The sequence below is a fragment of the Lineus longissimus genome, chromosome 10 (assembly GCF_910592395.1).
Source record: "Lineus longissimus chromosome 10, tnLinLong1.2, whole genome shotgun sequence".
NCBI classification, from domain to species: Eukaryota; Metazoa; Nemertea; class Pilidiophora; order Heteronemertea; family Lineidae; genus Lineus; species Lineus longissimus.
In genome coordinates this window covers 15,023,241-15,037,335 of record NC_088317.1, presented here as the reverse complement: position 1 = coordinate 15,037,335, position 14,095 = coordinate 15,023,241, and the positions used below count along the sequence as shown (strand labels likewise).

The 14,095-nt window shown below is 42.0% G+C and overlaps 1 long non-coding RNA gene across 1 annotated transcript; it reads right to left on the bottom strand.

Annotated features, from left to right (window-relative positions):
* Positions 1–4,566: 4,566 nt before the first annotated feature.
* LOC135494251 (uncharacterized) lies at positions 4,567–13,543 on the bottom strand. Its single transcript, XR_010448366.1, has 3 exons — positions 13,454–13,543; positions 12,578–12,695; positions 4,567–4,657 (listed from the first exon to the last, which is right to left on the bottom strand). It is a non-coding gene; the product is annotated as an uncharacterized LOC135494251 (long non-coding RNA).
* Between the last annotated feature and the right edge of the window lie 552 nt (positions 13,544–14,095).

Genomic DNA, 14,095 nt, shown 5'->3' with positions numbered 1-14,095 from the left:
CATTTTAAACTTCTACACCGGCACCGATCCAAAGGTTGACCGCGCTCAACGTTGCTTAACTTCCACTCGGGGGGGGGGGGGGGGGGGGCAACGCGCCAACCACTGGGCCATAAAGGAATTCCTCTATGCCTGGCGGGTTAAGCCGTGCCATATACCTGGGAGTACTATACAGTGCTCAGCTCTTAACTCAATATTAAAAAAAATTGAAGCCAATAGAATAGGGATGTGCGAATTTGGGTAATAGCAATCATAGATTAATCTATGCTTGGTAATGGGGGCCTTATTTCAGTTCATCTGTTCAGATGGTCCCAATTCCCTCCCAACAAGTTCAAGTGAATGTTGTAATAATGGCCATGCATACTCTGCCACATTGCTAAGCTTGATCTCTTCCTAGAAATGATTCTGCACTTGTAGATGATGTGAATGATCTCTGAATATTCTAGGCACTCTACTTGCATCATATATATATATTTTATTAACGTGTCACCTTTTACAAAAAGCCAGCCTGCAAAGGCTTACGAGACACAATAATTCATAATTTGTAAACGGGAGCGCAACATGTCGACCGCGGCAAAGGGAGGGGTGGTCCGACCATACACGACTTATTCTACTTAAGATTTGAGGCGATTTATTTACGCATTTGGTAGATGAGTCGTATATAGCTAGCTACACGTCCTGCCACTGCCGAACTCGACAGAAGCGCATTCAGTCCACCGCTCCGGTCCATGGAACCAACATTTTCACCAATATCCAACAGCAAGTCCACCCGCTCTCGGCTATATTTTGTACACTCCAAAAGAAAATGGAACTCATCTTCCACTTTTTCATCACCACAGTTCTTACAGGTTCTATTTTCAAGCGGCACACCCCGATATCGTCCTAATTCTATACCTAGAGGGAATGTACCGTTACGCATTCTTGCTATTGTAGACCTACTTGCCCTACTTAGTGGCAATAAAACATATCTCTCCGTACCGAATTCCTGTTTTAACAACTTAAACGTTCGTAGTTTTGGCATGTTCACCACCTCATTTTTCCATTTAACCACATAATTTGCCATGAGAGCGTCCCTTATCCGGCCTGAAAGCTCCCTATTTTCTACTGCTGAGAATGTCCTGTGTAGCATGGGAGCATCATAAATGTTAGTCATATTACAATCGTTCAAAATAGTTTTTATACTTTTGCACCAGTTATCTTTCCCTTGTCTAGATAACCCATAATCCCATAGAAATATGTGTTTGGCAATTCTATGAACAGGCAAAGTACACAGCTTAAACCACAAGTTACACATCTTGACATGATGCCTGATAGACAGCGGTATGGAACCCATGTCGCCCACTATTGCCGGTATAGCTGAAAATTTACCAACTCCTAGAAAGGATCTTAAACACCGCAAATGAACTTTCTCACATTGTCTATAAGTTTTAAAACCCCAAACACTGCAACAGTAGTCCATCACTGGCACCACCTGAGCGTCATATAAGCGTATATACGAATTATACATGAGTCCTCTTGCCGTCGAGAAATGCTTCGCTAAAATACCTGCTAGAGCCTTTGAGGCCCCTTTCGCTAACACGTCTGCAGTGTGGGTATAATCTAAATATTCATTCAGTTTTACACCCAGATAGCGATAGGCATTAGTTCGCTCAATATCATGTTCTCCAAAATGAAATACATAATTAGTTGGCGCTTCACATTTCCTACGAAAGTGCATAACTTTTGTCTTTTCAACGTTCACTGCCATACGCCACTTTATACACCAATCCCGCACCATGTCTATCATGTTTTGAGCAACTTCATAGGTAGTTGAGGAACTGCCAATTCCGCTGAACAGAAATATTCAATTTCAAGAAGGTGACGCTACCGTGTTTCTTTTACTCGTTTTACTAGTTCGGTTAGGCATACACTCCAACGCATTAGGAAATATGCAGACAATATGTATACAAAACCAAGACCTAAGACATAAGACCTAAGACCTAAGATCCCCCAGAGTACAAAACTAAGACCCAGGTACAAAACTAAGATCCCCGAGGTACAAAACTAAGACCCGGGGAGGCCAATTCCAAACTAAAATTTTGAAGAAAAATATCAGAGTCTTAGTTTTGTACATCAGGGGATCTTAGTTTTGTACGTACAAAACTAAGATCCCCCGAGGTACAAAACTAAGACCCAATGCCAAACTAAAATTTTGAAGAAAAATATCAGAGTCTTAGTTTTGTACATCAGGGGATCTTAGTTTTGTACGTACAAAACTAAGATCCCCCGAGGTACAAAACTAAGACCCAATTCCAAACTGAAATTTTGAAGAAAAATATCAGAGTCTTAGTTTTGTACATCAGGGGATCTTAGTTTTGTACGTACAAAACTAAGATCCCCCGAGGTACAAAACTAAGACCCAATTCCAAACTGAAATTTTGAAGAAAAATATCAGAGTCTTAGTTTTGTACATCAGGGGATCTTAGTTTTGTACGTACAAAACTAAGATCCCCCGAGGTACAAAACTAAGACCCAATTCCAAACTGAAATTTTGAAGAAAAATATCAGAGTCTTAGTTTTGTACATCAGGGGATCTTAGTTTCCAAATTCTGCCCCTCTTTCGAATTCATTTTGATGTAGTAATGTCACCTTTGAGATGCATGCAGTTGCTCCATCTGAATAATACCTCCATATGCACTATGCAGGCACGACCGGTCATCACTCTAGCATATACTCTAGCATATACGGCCTCCATCCAGCTCCACAAAAAGTGGCGAAACCGGTGCAATATGCCAGTAGCACGTGGATCATGCCGAGCGGCGCTGTCAGGTGTTTCCACTATGGGTTACATAATCGGCTACAAAGAGGCCAGTGTTCTAGTAAATGAAGTTAGCAATGATAGCGAAGAATGTTAGTGTATGTTACGAAGTCAATAGCGATAGTAGTGAGTTGGAGAGAGGAGAAACTTCCATCGGGATATTTGGTAGAGGCAGACCTTCAAGAGTCCCAAGAAGAAACTTTGCAAAGTCTTCATCAAACTGATAATCATATTCCTTCCTTCTCTGCCTATATTGCAATAACGTTGTTTGACTCGGTTAGTATGTAATTGATGGATAAGAAAACGTTCATATTTTACTCGTTCCAACTCTTCCGATGGCGGCGCTCCTCCGAATGACTCAAAGGAGTATTGCACCGGTTTCGCCACTTTTTGTGGAGCTGGATGGAGGCCGTATATGCTAGAGTATATGCTAGAGTGATGACCGGTCGTGCCTGCATAGTGCATATGGAGGTATTATTCAGATGGAGCAACTGCATGCATCTCAAAGGTGATATTACTACATCAAAATGAATTCGAAAGAGGGGCAGAATTTGGAAACTAAGATCCCCTGATGTACAAAACTAAGACTCTGATATTTTTCTTCAAAATTTCAGTTTGGAATTGGGTCTTAGTTTTGTACCTCGGGGGATCTTAGTTTTGTACGTACAAAACTAAGATCCCCTGATGTACAAAACTAAGACTCTGATATTTTTCTTCAAAATTTCAGTTTGGAATTGGGTCTTAGTTTTGTACCTCGGGGGATCTTAGTTTTGTACGTACAAAACTAAGATCCCCTGATCTACAAAACTAAGACTCTGATATTTTTCTTCAAAATTTTAGTTTGGCATTGGGTCTTAGTTTTGTACCTCGGGGGATCTTAGTTTTGTACGTACAAAACTAAGATCCCCTGATGTACAAAACTAAGACTCTGATATTTTTCTTCAAAATTTTAGTTTGGAATTGGCCTCCCCGGGTCTTAGTTTTGTACCTCGGGATCTTAGTTTTGTACCTGGGTCTTAGTTTTGTACTTCGGGGGATCTTAGGTCTTAGGTCTTATGTCTTAGGTCTTGGTTTTGTATACACCCAGAGCTTTGTGGTAAAAGGGAGCCATCTATTTAACAAGAAGTCCAAGAGCCTGGCGCTCAGCTGCAATACTTGGGTACAATGAATACAACATGCGAAGTACCTGGTGGTTGGTCTCTTTCAACCTCGATTTTGTTAAAGGGACAATATAGCCTTATAGGCAGCAGCTAGGCAGGCAAGATGAAGTTACGCGAAGTCGCCAATAGGGGTCTCTCACATCTCACAATATGTCGATTGATATGCATCTATCACGCATATCTGACTTTCGTTAGTGACAAAGAAGAATTTAAAGAAAACTGTAAGTGACGAAAAAGATTTTAAAGAAAACTGTAAGTGACGGAAGAAGAATTTAAAGAAAAATGTAATTGATGAAGAAGAATTTAAAGAAAATGTAAGTGATGAAGAAGAATTTAAAGAAAAATGTCCTCTGACAAGAATGATACATATAAACTTTTCTGCTGAGAAGAATAATATAGAGAAAAATGTCAATGAAGAAGAATAATAGAAAGAAAACTGTCAACGAAGAAGAAGAAAACGAAGGAACAAATGATTAATGAAGAGCTGGAGTGCCTTTATTAATGTACACTTTGAATGAGTGAATTGGCTGGTAACAGGCCCATATACTTTTCATTCTTTGAAGTAAGTGCACTGTTAGAATCCCACGGGCAGTTTTTTCGGAATACCAGCGGGACCCTAGAAAATGTGCAGGTGACGCCCTAGCAATAGTCTGGAAGCGCCCATATGCTTGGGTCTTTGATCCCGATAGTTATGTCGTCGAATCTGAAACGCGAGAGGAGGCAATGTGATATATAGGTCACTCTTTACACAAAGTCACCAATTTGCAAATAAAAGCGTCTTGTGATTTTGAAAACATATAAGCATTGAAACAAGAGTGCTCCAGGAACGGTATATTACGAACGCCCAGGAGGCTCATTCCAAATTCGTGATACCGAATTCCTAATTTGATCGGGTAATACCACTTAGATCGATGCGGACGAACGATGCGGGCGAATCAGAACATGTTCCTAATCTAAACTGACAGTGTTATATCTAGTAGCTTGTTGCCTTGCCCTTATAATTGTAGGACGCCTCAAATATCGCAGTATCAGTAATTTACATTTTTCTCTGAAATTATGCCTCTAATAACTTTTAGATTTAAAGCCTCTGCATCACAAAAAAACATCGACATTTAACTTCAAGATTATCAAGATATGCACTAATTAAAGATAGGCCTACTTTCTGTGCGTTTATCTCTCAGATATACACGTACAACTTTGAAAGACCGGTAGTTTTTTCTTTCTGAATTACTCTATATATTTATGTATGGCGAGCCTATTTTAATGGGCTAGCCGTTAGTTTGTTCAATTAAACAGACAAGAGGGAGTTTTTTTGTGCTTTTTCTTCTCCAACTACAAGGTTTAGGCAGCAGCTAGGCAGGCAAGATAAAGTAACACGAAGTCGCCAATATGGGTCTCTCACATCTCACAGTACGTCGGAATGATTCACGCTTGTACGAGGAACCTTGTTTTTATGGGTACAAGTGTCCACCTCATTAAAATCTTGCGTGACCGGCCCAATAATTTCACATGCATGGTGTCTTTACAATGGGACCTTACCATGATTGGCTAAGGTCGGGTTCTCTATGAATGTCTGAAGGAACTTCACTCAGTCGCTTTTCGGGTCGTGAAATCGACATGTAGTCTGGATTTGAAATTGATCCCATTGGGTGAGAAGGCCTATTGCAACTCGCGGTTTTATACAGGGTGGCTCCAAAAATTAATCGGTGAATTGATTTATTGGGATTGGATGGTTTGGGGCGAGATCTGGGATAAATGCGAGTTTTAGGAAATCCTAAGACTAACGTTAGTGTTAGCGCTTGTATAGTATGGACTTGTCATGTAAGAGTGCTTTCACGAGAGGTTAAGAACTGGCTCCGATAACACAATCCCTAGCGTTAACACCACCTTTTACGCTAAAAATGCACATGAAAACCTGTGTTAACGTTAGCGAATGCTAGGCTTACGGTGCCAGTTCCGAACATAAGAATTACTCTAGAGTTCCACAGGTTTTGGATAGGGTAATTGTCGAAAAATCAAGTAAACAAGATTCTCCTTTCATAGTCATTTATTCTACTTGAATACTTACTTATCACAATTAAGATTGCTGTTTCCACCATTTATCCATAGATTACTAGAACAATTCTGAAACAATAATTAAGGACTCTTGCAGTAGTTACCCCCAAATCCTAAACGGACACTTTAATTTTTACATGTCATAATGCTCAACGTCCAAATGATAAGAGTTCAGTCCATATTAATTTCGTCCCTTTCCACCTGTACGAATTCCAGACCCGGTTCCTCCTCTTCCTCCTCCTCCTCAAGGTTGGGGAATGGCCCAGCTTCAATAGGGACCGGTCGCAATGCCATCTCAAAACCCTTTTCAATCACGGCCCCATCAACAGCAGCCCACGCCTCACTTACAACGGTGACAACATCCATCAGCTGAATTGGTTCGCATCGGCCCTCTCTATCCGTGTGATTCTTTTTCCATGCTTTCCACCTCTTGCGCATATGGTTCTTGAGGGATCTGATGACAGTCAGGTCCAGGGGTTGGACAAGTGATGTACAACCGGCGGGAATGAAATAGAGGATTCCCCCAAGGTTCATAGTTTGCACACCGAAATTTTCCTTTCGATGAACCCGGTACCGATCGACCAGTAACAAAAACTGTTCAGCCTCTTCTGCGGTTATATACGGTTGGAAGGCGTGTTCAAACCAATGTTCGGCTGTCTCCTCCTTCATCCAACCTGTTGCTGATGAAGTTATGACCACGTTTTCTGGTAGCTCTTGGTCCGCAAAGGCTGCAAGCTGCCTGACGAATCCTTTATTTGGGAAAGTCACGTGAGCCGCCACGTTTCCGCCGGTTGCAGTGATTGCAAGAGTAACTGTACATCCAAGTTTGGTGTTGGACCTTGAGGTGCGGATATCCACGGACTTTGCTCCCTTTATGCTGCATGTGTACGTTGGTCGTAGCTCAAACAAGGCAAACGTTTGATCCATGTTAAAGAGAAGTCTCATCGGAATTTCAAATCGGTCGATCGTGTCTCTGAACACTTGCACACAATTGGCGGCATCAGCTGCGAGGGTGGTCGTATTTTTGTTAGCTTTCCGGAATGACATTTCCGGTCCATAAAGTTCGCAACCCAGCCGTTCGAAGCGTGAAATTCGTTCATGACTGATCGAGTGCGGATGAAATCTTGTCTATCGTCAGTGGGTAACGCGTGCCATCAGTCTTTGAAAATTGACGTAGCTTTCTCTTGGACGTCTTCGACGGCGACAGGCAGCCTTTTTTCTCTGACCCCTCTAAACCAGACGATTAGTCTCTCTTCAACATCAGGCCAAAGACCAATGTTCCCCTCTTTTACGTGTCGGACTTTGCCTTTTCCTTCACCAGCTTTTTCTTCTAGTTCATACAAATTCCATTTCTGCATTGTTCGGACTGAGATTCCATAGTGTTCTGCAAATTCATGCATGCTGTTGACGGTTCCGTCCAACAGAGCAGCCTCAAGGTCCTGCAAGTAGGCTATTTTCTCTCTAACTGTATAACTTCTCCGGCGTTTTCGCAATGGCTCTTGACCATCCATCTTCACAATTGGCAAAGTGAGCAACTGAAACTAGATACCCGCTTATACAGGCCTAGAATGTCTGTCTGCCACTCTTGCGCAATTGGTGACAAAACCTATCAGTCCAAACGATCGTCGTAATCGGCCGTGGACACCTTGAAATTGGTCGTACTGAAGTCGGCCAGATGTAATTCTGCCGCGGTGAAAGGCCCATTGGCCATGCCTTTGAATATATCTTAGTAGCCCTTTTATAGTGCGATTTGGGGGGCGTAATCTATTCCATGGACTGGAATATTGGATGTGTACCCATAAAAACAAGGTTTTAGAGTGTATACTGTGCTCGCGCAGTTACCTCGTCGTTGGGGAGGTACCTATGCCTTTTCTCTAAAGTTACGACCATTGGCTCATGTGTATGAGGGTGGTCTATAGGCAGACAACTGTACCGATAGGAAGATCCCTAATTTCCATAATAACTAGGATTTGAAATCTACATCACATGCAGACATGATGTCCAATGCTTGTTGCTGACATCGTAGATCAGAGTCTTACAACATTGCTCAACATTGTCAATGTCCTTTATTTGAAATAAAGCCACTAAGGTATTCGTAATAGAATTACATGAGGGTTATCTCTTAGTAATTGGCCCATTGGTAGGATTTTCGATTGGGGCATTCTTGATTGATGCCGTATATAGTGTCATGATGAACTTCGCTCAACTTTTCGTCGCTGTATTGCTATTATCCCAACTCTGGCAATGGACCCAAACCCTGAAGACGCCCAACAGCAGCCGCTACCAAGGAAACTGCGTTCCTATACGACTCAGGAAAAGGTGCGACATGTCCTTGACAGCCAGGGTTTCATCCAGCAGGGGCGAATTCTAAACGCAGCCGAGTATGCTCGGAGGTACCGTATCCCACCCACAACGCTGAGGGGATGGATAAGCAACATCGACGACCTGATGGAAAAGCTAAAGACGGCCCCGCAGGCAAGGCGAGTTCGAGAAAACCACGATGGTTGCTGGCCGGAAGTTGAGAAGGTGGTCCATGACGCCTTCCTTCAGTCACGGCGAAACGCACTTCCGGTGACCAGAGAAGACTTCCAAGATGCTGCCATCCTCGCATTCGATAGATGGAGGAACAACCTACCACTGGATGAACGCGCACGAATCCAAAGAGACCGTCCTCAACGTTCAAACTATGGTGCGAGCGATGGTTGGGTTACGCATTTCATGAAAAGATGGAACATAGTATTTCGCGGCGTACAACAGATTCTGCCGGACTTCCAGCGGATGCAGCAGCACGGGTTGCTGAGTTTCAGCAAGAAATAAGGAATACTGTCCGAGATCAGCATGTGCAGCGTTTGCTCAACATGAACGAGACATTCATGCAGCTGGATTATCCGTCAAGTTACACAGCTGAACCAAAAGGAACTAAAAATGTGGACATTCGCACGAGCCTTGGCAACCACAAGCTCGGTTGTACGATCGCATTGACAATAGGTACTGGAGGAGTGAAGCTGCCGGCTTAGATCATCTTTCGGGAGCAAGGATACATTCGTCAAATTAGAGACCTCGGTAACATCCCTGATAATATAAGGGTTACGTTATCTAGGACAGGTTGGTAAAACGGGGACACTCTCCAATTTTATTTGGATGAAATTGCACTGCCAGTTGCTCGGGATACGGAACCAGGAGACATGTTACTTATTCTTGACAGGTTTCGTCCACATATGACAGAGGAGTTCACGGTTCCTCTCATTGAAGACGGGATGTTATTGGACTTCATTCCAGCTGGATGTACGTCACTGGTACAACCACTGGACTTGACAGTGATTAGATGATTCAAATGCACCCTAAGGGCTAAGTGGAGTAACTGGAAATGGAGAAACACAACACCAGATGGACAGTGTCCAAAAATAAATTTAGCGGATGTGGTTACTATAGTCAGCAAAGCATGGGCAGATGTTTCAGCCGATGCTCCAGACCGTGCATTTCGAGCAACCGGACTTATTAAGGAGGTACAAGCAGGTGAAGAGCTTCTACTTGGAGCTGATGAACTGAGTACTGACGAAGAGAATAATGATGTTCAGTTCCAGGATGAACCTGAGTTAGATTAACCTGAGTTAAATTCACCCGCCTGATATCTCAATGTAAAGAAACGGATATTATTGAAACGAATTTAACTAATTACGTTCTTTAGTTATACATCGGTTGTCCATTTGATAACCATAATTCTGACTCGGTCTTTAGGTCTTCTAGCACACTCCCGAAAACACTACCGCTAAATGTAAATATCTTTTTACAGTACTTGCTTGTAAAAAAACTGCGTTAGCGGGGACGTGTCAGCTGGACTGTCTCCTAAACTCTCTTATTAATCGAGCGACAATACCTTCAGTAAATTGTATTTGGGTATTATGAAAACAGTCCCGAACACTGCCCGAAATGAGCAAATCTCCATACTTACGACCTTTGCCTATGCAAATTATCAACGCCCTGAAACGTTGAATTCCACAAAAGCAATGGACAGAGACATTCCCCTAAATAGATCCTCTTTGTGTTAAGCCATGCACTCATCAGTTTAGCCCCTATTAGTTGTGACTTCGGTTTACACCTTCAATGTTGTTTGGGAACGCCTTCGACGACGAGGTAACTGCGCGAGCACAGTATATATAAATGATGCTTATATAGCGCAGTATCCAGACAATTGTCCGCTCAATGCGCTTTACAATGGAAACCCCAACTCATCCAAAGGCTTCCCGAAAGAGGAATACATTTAGTGCTGAATCAGACATGACCCAGGGCCCTTAATACTGTGTATATTAGTCACCTGAAGATGGCCAAATTAGCCCCTCTGCACCTGCCTATAGTCCCCCTTTAAATAGAAACAAACCTGCTTAAAAAAAGAAACTAGTTTTTTTGCCAAAATAGAAATAACCAACAAACAAACTGTGTTTCTAAAAAAAGATGATTAAATGAAAAAAAACCCTGGCTTGCCATATACATGTATACATGTACAATTCATTTTTAGCTCAGCTGACCGAAGGTCTGCTGAGCTTATCAAATAGCTATTCGAGTGGCGTCTGTCCGCCAGTCAGTCACTCCATCCATCTGTCCACAGGGGCACATTTTGTAACCGTAAGACCTAGAGACTTCAATTTTGCATTTCTGGATACTTCTGGTCAAACTCTACTTTCAAAACAAAATTTGTCGCCATTCGACCTACTTCCTGCGAGCGAGAGCGCATGAAGGAAACTGGCCTATATCGGCCTAGGAGCAGCAGAATTAGTCGAAATATGCTTTAATATTAAGATAAAATTCTTGAAAAACTATTTTTTTGAGAAAAAGTTCAAAATTTTAACAGGAGAGGGCGCTACCTGCCTTTTAATTATTTCTGCTGATTCAAATTCCCGCCCGATGACGTCAGCCATCAATGAAGTCTCCTATTTGCCAGTTCTCAAAACATGGCAGCTACACAAAAAAACAGCAGTAGCTCCAAGAATAAATCACTGTTCACTTCAGCTTCGTAATCATTGTACCCCCACTTTATTTTGTTTTGTGTGGTGTTCCTATTCAATCGACGATGTAAGGCCTTATTATGTTGGGTGCATTATAAGAGGCCTACGAAATACCGAAGCGGAGACAAAATGGCGGCATGTTGTTTACTCCATGTGCAATAATCTTGGAGCTCAATGACACTCAGCTCGATGACGATGGCCCGCTACCTGGCTACGGGCTAGTACTACGGTAGTCTGGTAGGCGATATTATCACTAGTTCGTTTCAGTGGTAGTCATAAGGTCTTTAGGGACTACTTTCAGAAATTAGTTCTTGAAAATTTGGCCACATTTCTGTGAAAACGATATCGGAAGTGCATGCTCTGTTCGCGATGACATCGCCGATGTATTTTGAAGTGGAGAATTCCCACAGTATGTGCAGTGAATCGGCATGATTCTGTTCGCCTATTAAGTTTTAGTTCTACGATTCTTTCATGAGTAAAAAGTAGACATTCTAAGCAATACAATAATGTCACTCCCATAAAAATTGATTGGAAATTGAGGGAGCTACGGCATTCTCTTCGGCAACTGACAGCGCTGAAAAAATACATTGCATACTGTACAATACCAAATAGCGTTGGGAATCACCAGAAATGACGTCATCGCTGGTCTAAATAGAAAACTACGGTGGCGCAGTAGAGCACAAGAAAAGGTTTAGCATTAACTTTGTCATGCAAGCTTCAGCAACAAAACGATTTCTCATGAATGATTTACTTGATCATCATCAGCTTGTTTTCCCCTGATAGATAAAAAAATGATTTACAATTTCCATCAAAGTTTTCTATTTTGTGTATAGTCACATGTTATTTAACTGGCAAGGAGCCAAGCAGACAATCAAAACTTACTATTGTTCAATAAAACATAATTTTCTTAACTCTCTCATATTTTTCACTTTCATACTAAACAACGCAGGTTTCCCTTCATGACCCAAGAATAATTCTTTAGACATTTTTAATGACTCGGAATCCATGCACTCTGATTCTCCATAAATGGATGTATGGTTTGACCAATTCTTGCATGACATGTCCACCAAACAAAATGTGAATGCAGTCCGGCAAAGAGGAACAACCAACCATTCACTTCGACTTTTAAAGGCTACATGATTCCAAGAAAATACATTTATACTACCAAGTAAAAGGTTTATCCTACATTTTCGTTCTTATGTAGTCCAGCATTTACTTGACTTGGTAGCAAATACTGATTTCTAAAAATCCTTTGCTTTCACAAGTACTAAACTATTCCAATTTTTGAAGCATACTAAATACTTCAAAATCTGAAGTAAAAGCTTATGCTAGTTTTTATTCATATGGCCCATCAACAGGTGCATACCATAAACCATGAGAATGTTCCAACAGTGGCATAATTATGTCAACCAAAAACATTGGTACCGTAGTGAACGCAAAAGGATATCAAATACCATGGAGCATGCCATTTTCATGCATAATGAACTAAACACCGGGAAGATATTAATGATATTAACTCAGCTGAGCGCCAGGCCCTTAGACATCTTGTTATGACGGGTACTTACGATGCAGTTCTGTTAAACTGATATGAATTGAAGTGAGCCGTCATAGACACAGGTAAACAGCTCCCATCATCAGTCAATGTAAGATAGATATCTGCCATGGTCGTTTCGACAGTATAATCTAAAAGCATAAAGGACCGGTATTATCGGGAGTTAATTGAAGCAGTATGCATCTGGCCTACACCTTCAGATCTGCTGTTAATAGCACTTAGCCCGCGCCTCAGTTTACCGTGACCCTCGCCCTCATGCGGGACAGTCGATGGCATAATTAAGCATCATCAATCGCTCATAACGGATGAGGAATATGCCAGATTAACAGGCTACTGCATCTAATAAGCTGGTGGCATTATCAAGAATAAATAAAGACTAAGAAATTGGAACCAATACCATAGCAACTTAACTAGCACTAGGTTTCAAATTTTGACAGTAGGGGGCTTTTGCAAGATATTTCTTCTCTTCAATGGCTATCACTACTATTGGCTGGTTGTTGCTTGATTTTTGTCACAAAATACATGCCTCAAATAGAGTTACTCGCGGCGTTTAGTAGCAATTATTAGACTAATAGCGGAGGAAATGGTATTTCGACGAGGTTCTAAAAACCCTCGAAGACAAAGAATGCCCACCACCACGCCATAGCACGGGAAATTATGTAGGCCTAGTCAATTTTATCTCTCAGACAAAATGCGTTGTATAGCCTTTATCTTTAGGAGTTCAGAGCTGAGCAGCCTGGTAAAACCATGCGCCTCCCAGCGAGATCTCATGATATTTGGGTGGTCGATCGCTCCGGTCAATGTAGCTACAATCCAACCTTGCGTAAGAAATTGGCGGATGCGCATTGCAGTGACTTGGGACGAGGCTGGGGTTGGAAATTGGCCTTACGGATATACAACGGATACGCCTGTTTGTGGTACCAAACATCTCCCAAGTTTGTTGTTCCGAAGTATGTTGCATTCGCCGGCACTTCATATGTCTTCAACATCAATTCGGTTGAAACGTCATTAACAGTGAAGCATTTTTTTACGATTGGTAGATAGGATATAATACGATCATCCTGTAATAAAAAAACTTATTGATGACTTGGCCTGGCCAACCAAAATAAGCACTCTTGTCGCATGTTCGCTGACATTAAGCTCGTTTTGTCTAGAATTTAATTTTCTGTCGAATGAATATTGGTGCCGGACTTGGCCGAGTCCATACGACTGATTTTAGCGAGCTGTGGACAAACCTAGAGCCTGGAGGCTAAGGGTGGTCGAGTCAAGAACGTATCACTCGTCAGCCGGGTGGTATGCAACGAAGGGGATCGTAATGAGAAAGGGCCACACCATCTACAAAATTGGCCATTACTTTCTGGGCCCCTTACCTTGGAGTTAAAAGAATTCAGGCCTAGCCCAATACACGGTCTATTGTCTCTAAACAAAGCCCGCTCCCAGGTCGTTTTTCCCCTTGTTCTATTGTCTTTTCCAAGGGTTATCTGGGTGAATCTTGATACCATTGACCTCCTCGAAACAGCTTTCTTGGGGT